Here is a 23,377-nt window from a genome sequence, read left to right as displayed (position 1 = left end):
AAGCGAAATTAATTCTGTTATAAGACGTTACAAAAGAAAAGTAATATTTAGTGAAAGAGAAAGAAGAAATTGAAAGTTTTTTTTTCTTAAACTAAATAATTGAAATCGGAGTAAAATTTTGAGTGAAAATCTTTCATGTTTTATTATTTCCGGAATGTATTCTACAACTTCAATTAAAATCAATGAATTCGTTACTTTTAGTATTACGAAATTGTTGGGTACGTAATGACAATAATATGATTCGTGAGGAAGCGAGAGTCGAAATCTTTCGTTGAAGTGTGTTTACTTATCATTGTTACTGTTCTCGCTCAGAAGATTGTTGTGACGCAAGGCGTAAAGAAAGATCTGTAAATTGATCTATTCATCCATAAAATTTCTAATTCTAACGGTTGTCTTCATGTTCGAAAGGTTGGTAAACCTTGGAATCAATTTTTCTTGAATAAACATAACTTTATAATCATTTAATAATTAAAAAAAAAAAATCCTTTAAAGTGATAACAAATGATAAGTGACGCAGATTTCCATGTATTGACTGGTCTCTGCCAGATATTTCATTCAGTTAAATCTAGATTTAACTTCTTAGTAATTATGTCAAGATTACAAATAGGAAATTTGTTTAAAAAAAAATCAATTTGTAAGCAACACATCAATCTATCAGTTTTAATTAAGTGACATCAAAATGTTTTGATGGAAATGGAAAGGTTCTCATAGATTGAAAATATCTACTGATGGCCTTCAGTTAAGTTTATTAAACGTTGAAAACTTAATTCAATTTGATTAATTAAAAAAAAATTTCAACTAAAAAAAACAGACGAGAAAAAAATGAAGTCAAAATTTATTGATCTTGTCATCGAGCTATGAATTGCGTAATGTTATACTACTCAAACTTAATACAACTATTCAATCAATAATAGTTGTGTTTCATAGGTGACAAGTCACTTCAAAAAATAAAACTAAGGAGAGATAGAGGAAAAAGACACGACAGGTGACTCTGATTATCTTAACGGATTCACGATGGTGATAAATTGGCACCGGTTTTCATGAATTTACCGATTGCAACACACGTGTTTGGTTCTCGAAACTTCCTGTCGATTCTAAGAATCCTAGGTCATAACTACGACTCCTACTGCTTGGCGATAAAATTTCGATGATCAAAATGATGAAAAAGAAAAAAGAATAAAAAACAAATAAAACTTTTATTATGATCATGGGTTTTTTGTTTTCATATTATTATTTTTAACGAATAATTTCTCTTTAAGCATCATTGCAAAATCTTCAGATTCATTGTTAAATCATTAAATAACACTCAGCTGTCTAAATAATTTTTTTCATCATTTATTTGCTAATTAGAATATTTCAAAATCGCTTAGATAACACGAAAAATAGAAATTTCTTTTACATTATCTAAGTTAAGATTTATAGTGTCGGTCGAATAATAATTCGCGTAAAATTGGCAATCAAAAAATAAAATAATTCATTCACAAAACTATTGAAATCACCTTTCAATGCAAACAGTAGATTCAGGTTTGCTTGATTATTGTGTTTTAAAACTATTTGCTTAATTTTATGTGAACTATTAAAAAAGAAAGCATGATTTATAGAGAATTTGCCGTCGATTTATGACGACGTAAAGCAGATGTAAATCAGTAAATGTTCAGATCGTGAGCAAATATATTTCTGAGGTGCATAGTGTGTCCTAAGTCCTGTTAAATTCATAGATATCTTGTAACTTGTGTACACTACATTTAAACCACGATTCTTTGATCTCCTTCAGTGCATTGTGAAAGGTGGCAGTGTATTAAGTTTTCTAAAATAAATAGCTAGATGTAGAATAGTAACTTGATTCTACAGTATAAACATATCTACTAATTATGTAATCTTGATAATTAGTTCACGATCTTGCAACCAATTGTTGCATGCATCTACTTTATAGTCATTGATTACTTTCGTTTTTCATTTATTTTCTTCGGCTGATGTTAAAATAGAACAATAAAAAAAAGTAAGGATCATTTTTATCGTCATTTTATTGAAATGATTAAATACTTAAATTATTCTTTCTTTTTTTTTTATAGCCCTATATTTTTCTCTTACTTTTACGCTTATCATCGCTACTTACACTCGAGTGAAACGTTTTGCGTAATTTCAAGATTGTTTCATTGTTACGAGATTATATTCGCGATTATCTATAAAAAGTTTAACGGTACAGAGTACCGAGTCTGATCAGTATATTGGCGTAACTACTATCCAAGCGAATCATGAATGGGAATTTTATTTTTCTTGTTTGCTTATAAATTGCCAAATATTTTTTACACTACACTTTTAGATGAACTTTTTAGATTCAAGAAAGTTAAACATATTTTTTCCTTCCTGTGGTTATTTTGTCAAGTGATAACTAGAATGGTTTAATGACATCATAGCGAAGGTTGCGGTGATGGATTGCGGAAATGAATGAAATAGATTTGAGAAAAAAAAAAGAGCAGGTATTGAACAGTGTGAAAAATTTTCAATAATTGGTTGTTATATCAGTGTTGATTTAACGAATTAATTGAAATTATTATGAAATAAACAAGCCTTGAAAGATCAATATTTCTGCGAAGTTATTGTTTACTTATGATTTATTTATTTTTTAAAAAAAGTCTATAGATTATATAGAATTTATTTTATCATTATTTTTTTTTCAGATTAAGAAATTGTTTCATTAACGAAATTATTTACGATTAAATTAATGGGTAAATGATTAATTTTCTTGATTATAATTAATGAAAATGAAATAATAATTTTAATCATAAAATTCTTTTTTTTTTTTATTGCATAAATAATTAAAAAATTAATTAAATTCAAATAAATTATCCTCTTCAACGATACCATCATAATTTTATGTCTTATTTACGATTATTATTAAATTTAATAGATCCTGTAAGAGAAAAAAAAATGTAAAGAAATGAATTTAATGAAAGAAGAAAAAATGTAAGCGACAAAAAATAGGCTTATGAGACACTTAGGATTATTAGAGGATTTAATGAAAAGATAGATAACACAGAATATGTTACGGATTTCCGGTGGATTTAAAATAATTTTATTTCATGCATAACACTTCCCTAAACATAACAGTCTTGGAATTCGTTCATACGCCACATGAACATGTAATAAACGTCAGTGGTACAAGGCATAAAAAGGCGAACCGATTTCACTTTTATCCATGCAAACTTCTTTGCTTCCTCTCTCTTTTCTTTATTCTATTAATATTTCATTTTAATCATCATTTCATCTGTTGGTAACATTTCTGGCACTCCATGATGATATGCATGTTAATAGTGTAGCTAATCATCATACTTGTAGACAATTGTACAACTCATCATTTAAATGATTTGTGTAAACCTTGTGGCTGGTGCAGGAGCATTGAAGTTAAAACAGAAAATTAGGAGCAAACCGTCATGTCCCCTTTCTCTTACCAAGCCGAGCGTGGTATAAAATACTTTCGCTCTCGTGCAGTCGGCGCGCCTGTGCAGGTTCGTTCTTTTAGTCTGCTGCAAAATGGAAAAACCGGAAAACGCTCGACTTTGCCGCGCCTTGAATACAATATATCTAGACATTCAACTTATTTGCTTTATTTCCCACTTAACAGCTCGACAAAAGCCAATAGAATAGTTCGATGGACCAGGTAACCCCTTGACCTCTCCTCCCACTTACACCAAGTCAATAACAACCTTCTGCAGTATCTGATCCTTGATCGTTTGTTCTCAGGAGTAATGGCTTGAGCAAGTTTATTTCTTTTTTAAATCTCGCTCCAGGTTCTGGGAGTGGAGAGTTGTTTGACTTAGGGTCGGTATCGATGACTAGAAATATCCGGCTTTATATATCGACACTTCCGCTTAAAAGGAAAAATTATTCTCTAAGATTATCCAATTTATTTTTCGTTATTTATGAGCCAGAGTATGATATGAATTTCATGGAATTCTTTTTTCGAATATTTAATTTTAATTAAGAAAAAAAAATATACTATAAAATCCCAACTGCTACAATAAATCTATCAACAATAAATTCACTTATTAATATTCATATTTGGGAGGTCTATTGAGTTGATTAATATACTTGACGTAAAAAATATTTTTTCTTATCGAGTGCTATAAAATAAAATAACTGCATCTTTTGAAGACTTTTATTAAGTTAATTTTCTTGAAAAAAAAGGAATAAAGTTTTGTTACTTTTTTTTTAAATTTCAAGCGAAAGTGGCAAATCACGTCGCTAGAATAGTGCCCTTGTTTTGTTCTCTCGGACCTTGTGCCTCATTCAAGCTACGACGACACAACACACTTCTGCCTTGCTTTTAACAGACGCTAAATATACAAGAACAAAAGAGGAAAAAAATTTGAGTGTTCCTCGAGACCGACAATTTTTAAAATTCTTCTAGCCTATTCCCATCAAGATATGCACTCTTGAAAATAAAAAAAAAAACCTCCAAGACTTCTTTTAGCCACCGATTTCATTTCGAATTACTCTCATATGTTTCATTAATGATAGCTGATATTTTTCAGCTATAAATTTAACTAAACAATTTTGGAAATTCTTCAATAAGAATTCCTTATTAATTCATCACTTTTGTTATTTTTTTCTTTCAATCTCTGGCAATATCCTGAAATTACAACATTAGAATAGTGAACCTGCTGGACCTCAACGACGAGTCAAGCAAGGAAAAAATAAGAAATTAGCACACGGATCAATGATAGCTTTCCCAATTTCGAAACGATTACTTACTTCCTTAGAAAATTACGAAAATTCAACAACTATCATCGACTGTTAATCGATTTCAAGGCCGACATCATCAATTGCTATACAATTAAAAGCATAAATACCTTTCTCATTATTATATCACGTTGTCTTTCATTATTGATATCCTGCAGTAAAAAAAAATAAAGATTCCACGGATCGCCGGTAACTTTCCCGATTTTGAAATGACCAACGGTGTTGACCGACGATATCAATAGTGGTACAGGTATTATAATGAAAAGGTAAAAGGAGAAGCCAAGGAGAAGGTGTTGATGCCAGTGGTGGTGGATTGAAAGAAGGTGGTGGTAAAAGAGTAGGCGAAACCGACAGGCCTTCTCCCGGGTACACCATGTAACAATCGCGATCACTCCGAGGTCCCCAGTCACCAGAGTGGTCCCCACCTTCCACTTGCCAACGACGCCGGGCAACTATCGGTCGTCCTCAGTTGGGCCGAGTCTGCTCACGTATTCGCATTAAAACGTTTTCCGTTCAAGTTTTTAATTAATTTTTTTTTCACTCGGTCCATTCAACGAAACTCAAATTTCTTTGGACTTTTTCAAAATTCAAAAATTTTTTTCTATTTTGTTTATGATTTTTTTATTTTTTTTTTATTACTAGTTAATGATAAAATCGATTTTTATCTAAAATATTATTTTTCGGATAAACAAATCGATAAAAGTCATTCTTACACGTGAGTTAGAAGCGCGACAATGCCAACAGTGATTTTACCGAGCGCACTGCATTGGAGTTCCGCGTGAAAAGTGAAGAAGGAAGTGGCGAAAGAAGTGGATATATACCAGATTAAAGTTTCAATTAAAGAAGATATACTACTGATAAAAATAAAACATACAATAAGCTATTTTGTTATACGTTTTTTTAACAAAATCTAGTGCATTTATCGTGTGTTGGATTTCAAAAATCACGTAAGGATCATCATCATCCCTTCACTAATAAGCTTAATCGTGGCCGTCTTGTGCTCGACTTCTCGCGCCTCTTTTGCGCAATTCCTCCATGACACGAGTTGTGATTGGTCTCGGCTGGAAAATGTCTTAGACTTATTTATATTTGAATAAAGCAAAGGCGCGTAGCGAGCCGTGACGTGTTCCGCGAAACGTTGGAGAACGAGAGTAAAGAAAAAATCATTGAAAGTAATTCGTGTGTATGTACTTATATGCAACATGCCACAAAGTAATCATGATATGGATAATTTATCACGATTGATGCTTCCACAATTTTATACTTGGATTGATCGTTAACTTAGATCGCGACTTGAGGTATTTTCTAATCTCTATATTTTCACTCTAATGACATATCTTTAGCTTGTATGATCTTTTTTTTTTAAACAACAAAAAAAAACACTTGTTACAAATTATATTAAATTTATCAGCAGTATTTACTCTACTTTTGATCCCCGTGAAATCAGATCAGTAGTTTAGAGTAAACAATTTGTTCTGCTTTTTAATTAAAATCATTTAAAAATTCACTGGTTGAAAAAAATGTTGCGGTAATTGACAAAATAGTCCATGACATTCGATCAAGTTGATTTAGTCTTATAAACATTTCCATGAAAATCCAGTGTCGCCGGTCTCAACGGCTTCGATGACTGCAATTCCCAACGATAGAGAAATCACTCGAGTTTCTAGGCCAACACTCGAGTCCATACGAAACATCAGGTTTTTTCCTTGAGGTCATGAGTTTCATTTTCATTTGGTAGTAATCTCACTCTTTGATTGATTATATTTTATTAAACAAAATTTTTTCCACTTCTTTTTATTCAAAGAAAGTTTATAATTTCATCTAAAAATACTAAAAGTTTCACCCAAAGATTTATGGAATTTTTTTTTTAACCTCAGTCAATAGACTTGATTTTCTTTTTATCATGATTGGAGCAAAGTATCAAAGCGTGTACTATACTCTTCTTGCATTAACAACCGTCATCTTGAACACCTGAGAATAGCCATCGACTGTGCAACTTCCGGATGAAGTACCACTTTAATCAATTTCTCTTGACCGGAATTTTTATCATGTATCAAGTAGGTTTCACTTAATAAACTTTGCAAACTAGTATTTTTTAAAATTTTGTAATCCACATAAAATAATGTAAGCTATTCGAAAAGTCTTCAAGAGAGTTACAAAATGTAAGGCAGTTGATGAGTCTGATGATCTGACATGAAAACAAAAGCTACGAGTTAAAAAAAAAAAAAACTATACATTTTTATGTTCTATTTACATTTAAATGAGCTTGATACCATTTCTAAACGTCACTTTTGATTTCTTTTAACAACTTATTGATGGTGAAACTCATTCGTTTCCGTTCAATCTCCTAGATTTTCTTGGTCGATCTGATAGATAAATCTTTCAATAATTAAACGAAATAAAATTACATTTAAATTTCTCATCTCCTAGTGTAATCTAAAAATTATAAAATTTTTTTCTTTGCTCTCGTCTTCATCAGCTCTCGCTCATTAGTGATCAATGAAAGACAAATTACCTCTTTTTCTTTTAATTAAAAAAAAATGAATTGATTTTTTCTTTGTTGAAACTCTATAAAGTTGATTAATTATCTATTTTTTTTTTTCAATTACTTTTTCGATAAATAAATTATATATAACTAAAAAAATATAGATAGAATACATCAATTAATTGCCTGTTTCTCATTTCCTCTTAATGAGTTTTTGAAAAAAGGTAAACAAAAAATAAATAAAAAATTTTTTTCTCCAGTGTCGTGGTGAAATTACATCGCCACTTTTAACTCGGATAAACTAATCATCATCTAAAAAGGAAACAAAAGTTAATAAGAGACATAAAATATCAAAGGAAAAAATTGAAAATCTAAAGATCGGTAGCGTGAAAAACGAATTTCTTACTCCATTATCATCATTTGTTTCTTGCTCAATAAAACGTTGAATCGAGAAGTAGCAAATTAACGGTGTGTGAAACCAGAAGACAGTTAATTGAAAGATGCCGAGGTACTTGGCAGCGGCAACGATGGAAACATGAAGACCGGTCAGGATCGTTCATCCGATCAACAGTATTCAACATTTACCATCTATAAATGACGTAAGTACCTTTTGACATTAAATCCCAAGTATTCAGCTCATGAATGAGCAATGATGCAATTACTATTATCAATTAGGTGTTTACTTCATTAGACTATTTATTTTGCGAAAAAATATTCAAATAATTTAACCATTTTTAAGAACTCAGATAAACTGTTTTTTTTGTCTGACTAGCGATCATTTCTTTTTAATCTCTGATAAATAATTACTGGGAAATTTATTTAGATGATAGAAAAAAAAAAACAGTAGATATCCTTCATTTTTATCTTCTTCCTTTCTCTTTATATGTCTTTTTGTCACGATCCATGATGGAGAACAATAGCAAACTGATTGATAATCAGAACACGTACGAAAAAAAAAAAAAAATCAAACGAGTGCTTTGTCAAGTACACAGTCGTGCACCGCAGAAGAAATTACGGTAGACAAAAGTATTTAGACAGCACCTAACAAAGAAGAAGTCTAAGAAGAATAATATTAAAATTCCATATTAAATATTTTATAACCTTTTGCGTTATTTATAATCATTATAATGACTATTTACAATGAATAAATAAGTAATAAATGGTATCAATAAATATTGTTATGTGGGGGGTGGTGTTAAATAAATAGTAAGTTAAAATGGCAATCAGCCAAAGTGAAAGCTCATAAATGTATCGTTTAACTCTCCATATTGATCTATTTCTCACGATGCGTTTTGGACTGGGGATAAAATATTAGCAGAAATGTAAAAAATGTAACATGCATAAAATGCAATATTAAGTGTAAGGAATGTTTATGGAAGTGTAACGACCTGGTCTCCACGATGTGATGGCGGCGCCCGAGTGAATATCTCCACGCTTGCATGCGGATATCGTGAGCTACGATCAATTCCGGAGCACTTTCATTTCTCTCTGTTCTCTGACACAATCCTAACCGTGCGGCGTCTTACCTGGCTTATGGAGTCTGTTACACTTTCCTTAGAACGACGGCCGCAGCTCCTAAAACACTACACACTCACGTCAAGATACTCTCGATTTCGATACTCTCAATATTATTATTTACCATTGAGTCTTGGCCGTGTCTAACTGACCGTAACGATTGCGCTTACATTTTTATCCGATTTTTCTTTGACACATCAGTCAATTCAATTCTTATCTTTTATCTGTGCACTTTAATTTGTTTACTTCCGCATTCGAAATAAATATTATTTAAATGAGAAAAAATACTTTTATGCAATTTTTTAAAATTGATTAGGTATTTATCTGATTGAATAAATATTTTCTAATTAAAAATAATCGATTGGAGGACGTTGTTTAGTAATGACAAAAAAATATTTAATTGATTTCCTCATGATCAAGGATACATTTAATTTGTTTATATTTTTTTTATCTGAAATGAATTAGATTTTTTATTTAATTTATTATTTTTTTACTTTCGATGAAAGTAATGATTGTTATTGTGGTGAATTGAATTGTTTAGAAAGGGAGAGTAACCTTTGAACAAATCGAGTCAGGACAATCTACATAAAAAATAGAAATATATAATACTGGATTTTATTTAATTCCTTAATACTAACAACCGATCTAATCTTGAAGCGCTTTCACGCGTAGCACAATTTTGCGGTTAATTATTATTTAGATTTACAGACGAGTTTCCTTCCGCCTTGACTCTCTACTTCCCATACCTTATGTTACCTTCGTTCTCTGAAAGATTTCATAACAAGTTCTCGGTTATCAATTACTCGATTAATTTCTGACAATTTTTACTTTTGGTATATTTTTTATTCTTTCCTTCAAAAAATAAAATTAAATAAAATAACATGTAAAGTTACACTATATCTGTTAAAAAAAAATTATTCATAACGGTATAATCTTGTTTTTCAAACCAAAAATTTGCAATTCAAAGGATTTCTCCTTCATCTTATTCTTATTTACTGGTTTTCAAGTTAACTGCTGTGACATTTGTTGTATAAAATTCAATTAACTATTTTTTACAATAACATATGCTGCTGATGAATGATAATTACGTGTGACTCTGGATAAATCTTAAGTGAAATTTCTCATCATCATCATCATCATCAACTGTGAAAGAAACACAAACAGTCGTAAACTAACAGGAGAAAAACATTTTCTATTTAATACTTGATGTAAGAACGTCATAAAAAAATTATCAAACAATTCATAAGACTCTAATAAGCTCCAAAAGCTCTTATCAAAAATATTATTTCCCATCAACAATTATTTATTTCCATTTTCAATTAAAGAATAGTTCTCTATTACGTATAATACCGAAAAAAAATTAAAGACTAAATAAGGTACTTCTCATTATTCTTTCTTTTTTTTGATCTGCATTCCAGAAATCAAAGCAGAAAAATGTTAATTGTTAAAAATTTTTCTCAAGACTTTTTCAATCAGCTAAATGTACATGATACTAAAGAAAATATTCTAAATATGAAAATCATTTCTTAAGAATAAAAATTTTAGACAGCAACATAAATTATTAATTTTACAGCAATTCAAACTATGCCACCCAGTATTGGCTAATTTATTTAAAATAACTTTTACCACTCATTTATATTCAGCGATATTAAAAACAACGTTGTAAGAGGGAATAGTTTCATGATAATATAACTGTATTACACCAACAGAGGTACCTATATTAATAGTCTTCAGCTAATATCACAGAGTTTTCTTAGCTAAATAATATAGTAATTATTACCAAAAAGAAAAAATACTACATTTAAAACTGAAATTATAGTATTTTAGTCGTATTTACTATGACTTTAGTCATAAACACAAAAAGGAAAAATCATAAACACTATAATTATTTTTCTTCATATGGTTTTCTTTATTTAAAAAAAATAACTTTGCCTGAGGGTGCAGTTATGTCTTGTGCAAAAGGATCTGCACATTATAAACATCAATCCAGTGTCAATTTATTTGCCTGTAAATTAAGAATTGATATCTGGTGAAATATGGCAAGAGACTAATGAACGTAAACTGAATATTCCGTATAAAGTATAAATTACCATACGTACTCAGACGTAAAACTGATACAAATCAGGAGGTAATCAATGCAATCTACACTTCGTAATAGCTAAAGTCAAGTAGATTATTTGATATTCGTTAAAAATCTGTCGTTATCTGACTTGACTGCTCTAATTAAATAATCAAAACATATACAAAGTTGATATAAATAATTGTATTATGAGCACATATGTAAATAAGAAAAGATAATGTGGCAATCACATGAGTCAGAATGATAGTAAAGTAAAAAATAATCACATTAGGTCGCTATGCAAGTTTGTATGGCTGGTGATTCGATCTTAGGCACAATCGATTGCAAAATAGAATTGACGATTCCTCATGCGTTTAAAGTTCTTTTCTGCTGTCGTTAATTGCACTTCGAATAATTCGGTAAAATATTTGTCGTGTTTATTCGTGTTCTTTCGTCGTAACAAGTGATTGTTTGTAAGCATACGATAATGCTAATCAAAGAAAAAATATATAGAAACATAAATAAATAAATAAATAAATAAATGAAAGAATGAAAAAACGTCAAGGATACTTAGGAACGAAAACTCGTTAATCTAGCACATTAATTCGGGGAAAAAAGGGACTGCTATTATGGCCCCGGGGTATTAAATACACGGGCGTATATCGCCAAGGTCGTGATTAAATGAGTGACTGATTCGACGGTCGAGTTGTGACACTGTCGTTGCAAAAGATTCGCGCGAGTTCTAAATTGTTTGTACAAATGGAAATACTCCATTTGCTAATCTGTTACTAATTATCAAACGACCTAAATTCTCCGTTAGATTATTCCGTGATCGATTCGTTATTTTCGGTTAAAAATAAACAATCTTTTCTACGAAAACAATTTTTTTTACTGATTAAAAAATTTTATTTTATTGCGTTGAATTAAGTAAAAATGCAAGTTTTATTGATGAACAGCTTTTATGCATGAAAAATCGATTTATTTAAAACAAAAAATCATTATTAATCATCAATAAATACATAATTTATAGATTGATTGAAATAAATATCACTAATCAAGTGTTTTATGAATAATTTTATTGTCATTTGAATGATTTTTTTCATTAATTTTCGATTAATAATTATGCAAAACGATAATGATATGTTTATGAATACATAAGTTGTGAGTTAGATAATTTTGTTTGAGTAGAAAAAAATTAATTTTCTATTGAAATGATTGTTATTTTTTTTTTGTAATGGGAATTTAGACGAAACCGGACCAAATATTAACAAGAATCTAGATCACATGAATCAGTATGATAGGGAAAAGGCAAAGAATAAAATTCCTGAAGTGGGATCAAGGCACACGAAAGGCCGCTGGCATGATGGGGAAAGAAAAAAATGTACTTTCTATAGTAGCATTGAGCTGTTTAACTCACGTGGAGCTCCGCGTGATCGTAGGAGGGTTGGAAAGGTTGACACGTTAAAAATAATCTGGTCCTATTAAATTATTACATCTCCTTATCTCATTCCTCTTCCACTCGATTTAATTCAACTTATGATGTAAAAGGATATATATTTTTTCTAAAATGTGAAAACAAACACTAGAAAAAAAAATAACGATGGATAAACGTCAGCTTCCGTGTCGTAGAGTGGGTATACAGTGGGCCACAATGTATGACCGGTCCTAGACTATTTTAAACCGTCACGTCAGATGTATCAAAGCTGATCGACTATCAAGTATATACCTGAAGTTTTTGATCCTCAAGAACGCGGATAATCAGAAGTAATACTGAAGCACAGGTGTTAACTCATTGACTCATCGAATTTACATACATCACTACCATTAAATATATCTACCTTTAAAGATTTTTATTCATTTTTATGTAAAGAAAACTTGAGAATCCAGAATTTTAATTTATTCCTAACTTTGAAGATCCATGTACGTATTCATATTTAAATTATTATCATTTTATAATAGTTTTGAGTGTTTGATACTAACTTTAAAGGTCATCCGCCAGAAAATGAATAGAAGATTTTTTTCAATCATCACATCAGCATCAGTGAGAGTGAATTTTATTTTTTAATGTGAAAATTTGATACTCATCAATGTCTAGATGTGATGAACAATATTAATAATTATATTCTTGGATGGTGATTTTCTCACTCTAGTCAGCTTCTTCACACTCGTGTGCTCATAAATGTGTATACACGATTCGTTTGTGGTCGTCGATACGGTGAAAGCTGATGTTTTGTAATCGCTACTATACTTGATTCCATTCCATTCCACAGTGTGGCCACTTGGACTTTTAGCTTGCATTAGTTGCCTCGAGACAGACGTTTGTCTCAGAAGTATCTGCAAGGACTAGACATCTTGTATATATAAATATATTCGATCGTCGTACAACAATTCGCCATATACACTATTGCAAAAATAGTTTCGAGAGATAATGTATATACAAGTGACGCGCATAAATTCTGGCACACCCAAGATTCTTTGAATACGAACCACACTGACAATTGATTTGTTAAAGATACAGATATTTAATTCAAGTGTGAGAATTTACATAATCGATGTAATGTAGATGAAATAAATTCTTTATGTCGGTATATTGATGAGAGGAGAGGGAAAAAGATGAAATGATAGAGTCTAAAAAATTATTGGAACCTTGAAGTCTCTTAAGTCGAGTATCTTCTTGGAAGATCTTGTTTTAAATATTAATATTCAGTAGCGGAAAATATTTCTTTGACCTTCACAAACACTTTTTAGATGATTGAGCAGAGTAACTTTTGGTGACATTTTTTTTTTTTTTATTTATATTTATAAATAGCAATTAACAAAGTCCCAAAAATACTAGGAATTTATTTTTACATCCGCGAATATTGTTGACACAATTTAATTATTCAGTTGATGCAATCATTTATTAAATAATCATTTTTTCATTTTAATTTAATTATCGAGTCGAAAAAAATATTCGAACACAGCCTAAAGGATATAATTCATGTAAATTGTTTCATTTCAAAATTTTATGTGAATTTGATAATATTTATTGTTAATGTAATTAATAATTATAATTTTAAAAATATCTGAACAAGTATTAATAATGAAATTTGTGTGTTAAAATTGAATTTTCCCTCCGGTAAAATTCAAATCAATACACCGTAATAAAATTACATTCATTCACATATTACTTTATGAAAAAAATGTAAATCATCTCATGCAAGCCAATGTTTTGATCGGGGATTTTTTATCTTCAATGTTCACACCGAGTATTTAATTATACAATTTAAACTGAAGTGTGTAAATTAAATAAAGAGCCGGATTTCGCGGGCGATTGCGCATTTAGTCGAAGAACCGGCTCACTTCCGCATGCGCATTCGATTATCGATTAATATACTACTATCTTATTAAAACTGACATGTCTGTCTCAGCGTGCCATATCGAGAAATACAAAAAACACATAATGGTATTGGCCTCAAGGGAAATTTTCATTTTCTCCATTACAGATTACCCGACGACTCTTCCGGTTTGTCTTAGTGTTTCTCTTCACACCACTATCAGGAAGCGCCAAATAATTGCTACCGGTTATTCCACATTACTTGTCAATGACGTCTCGATTCATCTACGTTATTTTCGCCCTTGAGTTGACGTTTAATCCTCAAAGATTATGGATTTTTTATCAGACCTCCTGACTTGCAAAAGTGAGAACAAAATAAAGATGCTAATTATATCGTCAAGTATTTATTAAACTACTCTTTACCAATGGTCAATTTGCACATTGCAAACTGTATTGGCCTTGCAATACATCAATAATAACGTCAGTGTTACACTCACAATAATAATTGTCTCATAAAAAATAGAATAGACTTTAAACGTGGGAAAACAAGTGAAGGGTAAAATGAATAAGACTTGGAACGATTTTAATCTTCATTTTTCTTTTAAATCTAAACTTTTTTTTATTAATTGCACTCAACACTCAAGTGTTTTTGCTATTAAATAACAATCATAAGCTAATGAATAAATTTATTTTCTCATCGAGACAATTTATGCGGCCGATCCATTTACACGTGGGCTTTTCACTTGTTTATGAGAATACGAGAAAATATTCTCAACGATTTATTGCGAAAACTTGACAATTCTATTTATTTATTAATATTATTTATAAATTCCAAATAAACGTGAGTGATATTTAATTATCATTATCCTTAATTATTAACAAAAATGAACAAAAAACCCATGATATGATAAAAGAAGTCATTAAAAATTGCATACATCTGTAAAATAATAACAAATTGAATAACGAACCGTAATACGAGAGCCGAAAATAAAATACACGAGTGAATAATGACGTTGACAAAATAATGAGGCCACCCTGAATATTGAAAAAAAAATTATCTGCTTCTTCAGAGCATGTAGTGACGAGGCTTGTTTGTTCTCATTTTATTTATGGTAGACATTCTGCTTAGGTATTTTACGATATTATAGTTATGTGCATCATGATGTACTTTTGTCTAATTATGAACGTTCATCATTATCGCACCTTACATTTATTTCGCTCTAGAGAGTATAACAGATGCAAACAGAAGAGGAATAATAAAAAATTAGTATATCATTAAAATTATTGTAACATTAAATAAAAAAACATTGGAATGTTCATTACAAGTGAACTTAATGTTTGGTCAAAGGCTTCAAGTCTTAATGAATGGTTGTAATCGTCACGTTCCGGAGCGAGTTTATAATTCTTGTACTTTGTGCAATTGGGATTTTAATAACGGCTTCTGTTAGATTCTCGTCTTGAGGTCCCTCGTGATTGCATAAACTAATTGCGACAAGCGGTGACGCGCACATCTTTCTTTCTTTTTTATAACGGTTTTCAATGTATAAGGTTATTATCATATCTTCATCCGTCCTGTATTTGAATAAACTACTTAGACATTTTTCATTTTCAATCAATAAAAGAAATGAATTAATCATTTTTCCACGTGATTATTTGAAATAATTATCATGATTATTACCACATTTCATCACTTAAAGTGTCATAATATCTCAAAAGTATTTTATAAGTCAAAAAAAATAACGATATCAGTAAAATGGTTAAATATTTAATTACTTTCGATAATGATTATTAATAGACGCATTCAATTTAATAAGTATCACTATCTTTTTTCATAACAAAAACTGGTTACGATACCAATCTTAAGCAAGTCATATGAGCGTTCGAGTGCTTGTAACCTTCAATTAATATGATTAAATGAAATTTTTTTCGATATAACTCAGCTAAAAAAAGATCTATATGCGTGCAAACAATCATCTGATTTTTGGGTTCCATGTGATTTCCCAAGCAGGTCAAGGTTGAAAAGCAGCCGAGTGATTTGTAACAAAAGTCGCACGTACGCTCGTCAACACGGATTATTTATGCAAGTGGTTATGCTTTAGAGCAATACCGGCATTGAAATCTCCAACACTCCTAGATGTATGTTAAACTTATCGCAATAGGTTTATCAACAAAAAAGACTTATAAAAACCACGTGTAGTCAATGATAAGTATCAAAAAAAAGAAAAAAATGATCAATCTAGGCCACATTGGAAAGATGTCAATCTTAAGATTCAAATTGAAATGATAGATTCAGATTGACTGCCAATTAAATGAGATTTATAAAAAATAAAGATCACGCTTGTACTGAAGCTCAAGTATATATCATCCAGAACCGAGTCACGGTCGAAGTGAAATTGGTGTTGTCCGCGATGTCACATTGCGACAGAACTCACGTTTCGTGGGAGCGCAAGTATATTATGGTGCTCGTCACACGATATGCATATGTTTAAGATTTAAATCAACTTCTTCAAATTGTTTCAAATTATTTTAGGTCAAGGACATGAACAGGAGCTTCTTAAATAATGTCTAATTTCATTTTCGTAGATTATTATCATTTAATACATAATATATGTAATCTTAGTTTTCATTTTGATAGCTAAAAAATATTTATTCAATTAAGAACAAAAAAAAGAAGATTAATGAGAAATTTTAATTAATGGTTGTTAAATAATTGTTATTTTTATGAAATGAGTATTAATGTGGTCTTCTATGGCTTTTATTTCACAAATTACTTTAATTGAGGTTACAGCTCGATTCAATTTTCGTGGCGGAAAGGCTCATAAATTGACGGAAAAAGCTAAATGAAAGTAAAAATTCTTTGTCAGAGGCATGGTGACCCTGTATTTTTTTTACAGTTACTTGAAATATTTTTTGTTAATATTAATAATTATATCAATTTTACAAAACTGACAAAAAAACTTTTAATTACCAATTATTAAATTTTTTTAATGTCAATATGATGATAAATAATGAAGTTAATTATTTTCCAGACGAAATAATTTTTTCACAATAAAAAAGATTTGTTTCATAGGATAAAAAGTAGTCATTTTTTTCTATTGTGATGGCAGAATAGCAAGTATGTTGATAAAAACAATATTAATCTACTCCATTAGCTATATTCATTGTTATTCTTCAGCTACAGCAGAGTTTGAGTTAACTATTTAAAATTAATGTAAGCAAAAGAATTCATTTTTCATCATTATCCAAGAAACAATCGCTAATATGGTAAAAATCACTTAAGGGCTATTTCATAATTACGACGATAACGTCGGGTCATAATTAATGACATGTCTCATTATGATAGACAAATTAAAAGGATGATTAATAACAGGCAAAAAAAAAAAAAGAGTTAGAAGTGAAATTGAAAGTCACGAGGACCTTGAAAACGTTAGGATGAATCGGGCAATAAATTGAATGAAAACGTATTGAGAGTCAGAATGTCCGGTGTGTGTGAGATATACGTCGGAAATGTTGAAATCTTAGACAGGTATGGAGTACACCTGCTATGGGCTGTCCATCAGATCAACGACTGATCAAGAGAACCGGTGGCGTATGTGTCTCGATACAGGTCAAGGACATTGGTAGGATAAAATGAAAGAGTCAATACATGAGATATATACACAGGATCAGCAAACCAGAAGAGATTGTATTTAACAAGACTGATAAACATATGTGTGAGTAATGCCTGTTGGCGATATGATCTTTGTAGGTGTCAAGGTGATAAATTAACAAGAAAACTTCTGCTTCGTTTCGTCCTATTACCCTTGGATTTATCTTCCTTCCGTCTGGATTAATAAATGCCGATCTATCATTTAATATTTAAAAACGTCAAGGGAAAGACATGTGAATGTATTTTTTGCTAATTATATGTCTCGTAGACTTTTATTAATCAGACATCCAATTAGCAAAGGAGAAAAGTTCAATAAAGCTGCCTTGTAATTTTGAAAATAATCATACCAATATTACCGATCGCACTCAGACGAATCCTTGGCACAACTCTAACCTGTGAATTATCGAACATTGCACGATCGAGTGTTGCCAATGGCTAAGGAATTATTAATCAAATTGCCTGGAGATAGTATATGTGCTTGTTGTTGTTCACAATGACAGGTATAAAAAATCAAACAATTGATGATGGTATAAATTGAACTGGTTCCAACGAATAAGTACTGCATCAATTCGATTCGGTTACATAATTGAATAAAGGAACGAAAATCTAGAAACACTTGCTAACTAAACCATCCCATACCACCCGGACTTAATTTAATGATCAGAGAAACGCGCTCGAGTTACTTTTGCGAGTCTTGATATCTTTACAATACCTCCTGGTGTACTAACTCTTGCGCAACTTTTTTTGTTCCACCCTCACTCTCGGCGAGATGTTAGCCATAACGACTTTCGCAATATAAACACGTTCTGACCTGTTGAATAGACAGAGAAGTAGCTACAAGCCGGGTGTGCTGAAATCTCGAGAACTAACCTACCACAATAAAGGTCACATTCGTCCTCATCATTGAGAGTGAATCATATTTTTTGTTTAAAAATTTAATATTCATTAGATGATCCAGGATATGTGTCTCGTAAATAATATACAAATTGCAATTAACAGGCACTGAATTAGTGAAATTAGTTTTGAATGATGTAGAATGCTAATTGATTAAACAATCTGCAATATTCATTTACCATCAATAAATGTGTAAACAGAAATATTGACTGCGATCTTCTTGTTATATTATTCAATTATGAAACATTCATTTACTTTTTTTTTTTTTTTTTATTAATTAAATGTTGTTTTCTCTTTGTTTTTTATTCTCTGCTTTTTTTTATAAAGAATAATATGCTAAAGGACCTCTCGACGTAACAGGCTGGTCTATATGATTATAAATTGATTTCATTACTTGATACATGGTGGAGTTATATAATATTACTTTATATTTTTATTTGATGTTATATGGAACTGTAAAGGTTAAAGGACTCATTCAACTAACGAGATTCATTCCAATCAGATTTACTTTTATGCTTGACAATCAAAAGAAAATTGCGTTCAAATTAAAAAAAAAAAGTTGTTTTCTGCTTTTCAAAGCTCTTTAGAATTGGCTAGGAATTTTCAATAAAGTATTTTTTATTTTGAAAATTTTTTAAGAACAAATGATAACAAATTGTTGATGAATGTTGATCAATACTTGCAGGTGATAAATTAAAAATTTATTTATTAATAAAACATGTAAGATAAAAATTTCAAGTTGGCTTTCCTTTTGCCTTAAGGGGACATAAAAAGCAGGTTGTAACTGCAATTTTAAATCCACATCTTTGACTGATAAAAATAGATTTTTATAAACAATAAAATTATTCTTTATTAGATATAATGATAGTAAGCAGAAGAAAATGATTTATTCAATAAATCAGGAAGCTAAAAATTTTTATTTATTACATAAAGTTATTATTTGATCAATCAATATTTCTCTAAAAAAAAATCTTCATTTAAAAATAATTTATAAAAAAAATTGAATCAACTATAAATTTATTAAATAATAAAATGAAATCCTTTAATTATAACTTCCATAAATTATCTCTGTGATTGAAAATTTGAAAAAGAAATGATATTGAGACAGGATGAATTATTAAATGAGTTAGTTATGAAAATGAGATAATTTATGTATCAATTATTCTCATAATTACTATCTTAAGAGCACTAATGTGAACAAGTACTTAAAAACTTCCGTTGATTTCACCGGAGGTTCTCTGCATTCAAACACTTCCACTCATGATGCCAACACATTAACACCAAATAAAAAAAAAAATTCAAAAGATATCTATTCACATAAATTCATCTTTAAGAATAATTTTTGCTGTTATAATAATCTTATTTCAATGAATATTGTTTATTTCAATATTCTCATTCACGTGGTTTTATAACTCGATAATTCAACATTTGATTATTTCTGCATCAGCATATAGTGGATTTTGATATTTCCATTAAATACAAAAAAGATATTAAAATCTATGGATAAGCGGTAGATCAAAGTCCTAAGAATGACTTGAAAAGCTTGAGGATATTTTACGAACCTGTTAGTAAAACTCTAACACACTGTAGCACAATGATACACAAGCTACACATGTATATATGTATATGTATATTATTTATACAAGTTAATTTGATTGTCCCTAATGGTCCATCTTCGGTTTTGCTATTATTTCCTTTGATTTTTAATGACGGACGTAAAATATATATTCGCATGCTTTATGGGAAAAGATTCGAGTAGTGATGTGGGAAATTTTTCATCAGACTTCAGCATAAGAGATATGAAAGTGAAGAACAGGGTTTTTTATCTTTTAATCTTTACTTTTATTCGATGACGACACTAAAAGATTGAAGCAGTATAGAAACATGTTTTTTAAGTCGATTTTAGAGAATGCAAAAAACCTCAACTATCGATTGAATTGTTATTATTAAATATATTTAACTTATTTAAATAGTTTAGTTATACAATAAAAAGATGGTTTTTATAATTGAAATTAATTTTGTCGCACATTTGTTAATTTTTTTTGTTAATAATATAAACGTGTCTGTAATCATTGGATTTGTTTATTAGGATTTTTATCAGTATCTTGAGATAGCTTTCGTTTTAGTTTCGAGGTCTCCATTCACTTTTTAACGATAATAGACAACTGTGAGAACAATTCGCATGCTCTCACTCGTTATTCCGCGACTCGGTGGACCCTGACGATCATAAGTGCAGTGCTATTGAAAAAAATCACTTATCTTAACATTAACTATTGTGTGACTTTCATTTGTAGAGTCATACGATTTTAATTTGGTCGTAGAAGACAGTTCTGTCAATTCCTTCCTTGTTTTTATGCGCATATACAAATAGCTGTGGAAAGAACATTGACATTTTATGTACTATTTCCGGTGTATTGTATTTATGTATACTTAGAATAATGTTATCATTTTTCTTTCATTGTCCAATTGTTTAGCGGTTAAAAAAATTCATCCTACAATAAACATAAATTTAAGAAAAAAGAATAAATAAGAGAAATTGAAAAAAATCTCTGAATCCTTGCAAATATATAGTTTTTAAAAACAAATTTAAATATTCTTTTGATTGTTTAAATACTCATGAGTGTTATTTTATGATGCCATTTATTAAATAAAGTGCCTGAAGATCTAGCACCCTGAATAAAAAAGAAAGAAATTGAATAAAAATTCACTTCTACGAATTTTATGATTGTTAAAAATATTTTATGGTTTAGTTTTCGTGTATTGTAGAAAATTATAGTTTTACTGGAAAATAAATATAAAAGACAAGAGGTTTTGGATGACTTCAAAAGCTTATAATTTTCAGTTGACTTTTTTTTTTATTTTATATTTTCTTCGAAAACTTATCTCAATGAATTATTTTGTTAATTTTTTTTTTCTGTCATATGTTCTTTTTTTCTTTCATTCTATCAGTAGTTTTACTCCTTTTACTGGATTGTAGGTAGAAATGATGAAGCATTGAGAAGATAGGATCCCAGGAAAGTTAAGAGGTCAACGATCCATTGACCGCGCCTTGAGTTTCGGACTTTTGGACTCTTCATTTCCAAATCTACTTTTTTTTCTATCTCTTTTCTCGCTGTCCGGTAGATTTTTTTTTCCATCGGACGCAGGTGTGTTTTTACCTGCTCATATTATCAATCGTTCAGCCAATAGATTGAATTATAAAAAGAAATGATGAAGAAAACAATTTGAGTGATCTATAGATCTCTCAAAATGTCTAACAAAAATTTGCACTTGATTAATAGTTATTATTTTTTTTTTTTAATATCTTATTGAATTAAATAAGAATCTTCAAAGAATCATTTAAAGACCTGAATTCTTCTTCACCGACATCAAAATCAAATCCAGAACGGTTCGGTCTTGAGTTCCGGCACGTGCTTGTTCGACATATCAACTTGTTTTTTTTAGGAATAAAAATTAAATGATGAACATCCAATATAAATAATAATCATAACAAGCTTACTACTTAATAGTCGGCGACAGGGAATCAGGTTTAGTTGAAGATTCTTTATAAAAAAAAAAAATAAAGTTTTTAAAATATATGAGAATGAACCGACGATCACGTGTCCACTGAGTGTCTCGATTTTGATCAGTTAATAGTGAAAAATATATCCTCAGTTATTATTTTCATTCATTTTATTCGAAAAAGAGTCAATATTTTTATTTGCATTTATTGCGTATCGTCGACGCAGTTAGATGAAATTGACAGTCATTGCAAAGAGTTCAATAATATAGGGGTAAATATAAAAAGCATTATAAAAGTTAGAATGTAAACTTGTTCACCTTGCAATTAAATCACCTGATATTATCAAGATGCTTAAGGCTGCATCAATTTGCGAGATATGTTTTTCATATCTTCTTTGTTTATTTTTTATCTTGAGAAAACGTGTGACAAGACGCGGAAGCTCATGCAAAAAACACCTGGATAATGCATTCATTGTAATTAAATTGAAAAAAAATAACAAACTAATAAAATCACGTAGTTGTGATGTCGATGTATCGATATTATTGTCCGTTCAATTGAGTCATGAGACAATCATAAATCTCTTGATGACTTTCGCAAGTGCACAACATGTACGATTTGCCTATGAATATATCTATACTCCCCTCCTCCTCTTTCCTCCCTTGCTGCAGTGCTTTAAAAATATTTACAACAAATTAATTATAAAAATTCAACGATTTTGAATAAATCTTTATTAAAGAGATTAATTGGTTGTAATTGTCATGTAATGAGTCGTAATTAATGCAATTATAATTGAATGTGCAATAAGCAATAATCATGAAAACATGAAAGAAATGAATGTGAAACAAGTGTAAATAGTCCAGAAAAATATACAAATTCCTCTAAAATGATCTCTTCCGGACTCCTTGAACCGCAACGACTTACCCGGTTAGACGAGAAAAATGCATCAAGGTAATGAACTTTTTAAATCATACACTTGTAGTAAAAAAGACATTACAAAAGGAATTGCGTGTAGTGAAATGTGTTCACTTAACCTTCATGATGGGACCGGAGAAAAAATGCCGGTCTTCAGGGACAATCTGAAGCAGGTTGAATTTCTTTTTAATTGACTGGTCAAGAAAATTTCCTGTCATTCTACTCATTTCCAAGTTCAATTCGGTCAACAAGTCTCATCTTCTATTTATAAATAAAACGACTTTACGAAATTCAGTATTTTA

At 30.1% G+C, this 23,377-nt stretch overlaps 1 protein-coding gene across 3 annotated transcripts in view; it reads left to right on the top strand.

Moving 5' to 3' along the window:
• The first annotated feature begins 5,122 nt into the window (after positions 1 to 5,122).
• sona (sol narae) overlaps positions 5,123 to 23,377 on the top strand; it is a 33,051-nt gene continuing 14,796 nt past the window's right edge. For 2 of the 3 annotated variants that reach the window (XM_035088044.1, XM_035088045.1), the window contains exons 1-2: positions 5,127 to 5,690; positions 7,489 to 7,827. The gene's annotated coding sequence lies outside the window, so the exon portion shown is untranslated. Of the gene's footprint in view, positions 5,691 to 7,488; positions 7,828 to 23,377 lie in introns of all 3 variants that reach the window. The other variant, XM_035088046.1, reaches the window with a different exon arrangement.

The sequence above is a fragment of the Chelonus insularis genome, unplaced genomic scaffold (genome assembly GCF_013357705.1).
Source record: "Chelonus insularis isolate UGA/USDA-ARS -01 unplaced genomic scaffold, ASM1335770v1 contig_42_pilon, whole genome shotgun sequence".
Classification (NCBI taxonomy): Eukaryota; Metazoa; Arthropoda; class Insecta; order Hymenoptera; family Braconidae; genus Chelonus; species Chelonus insularis.
This window is presented reverse-complemented; position numbering and strand designations above follow the sequence as displayed.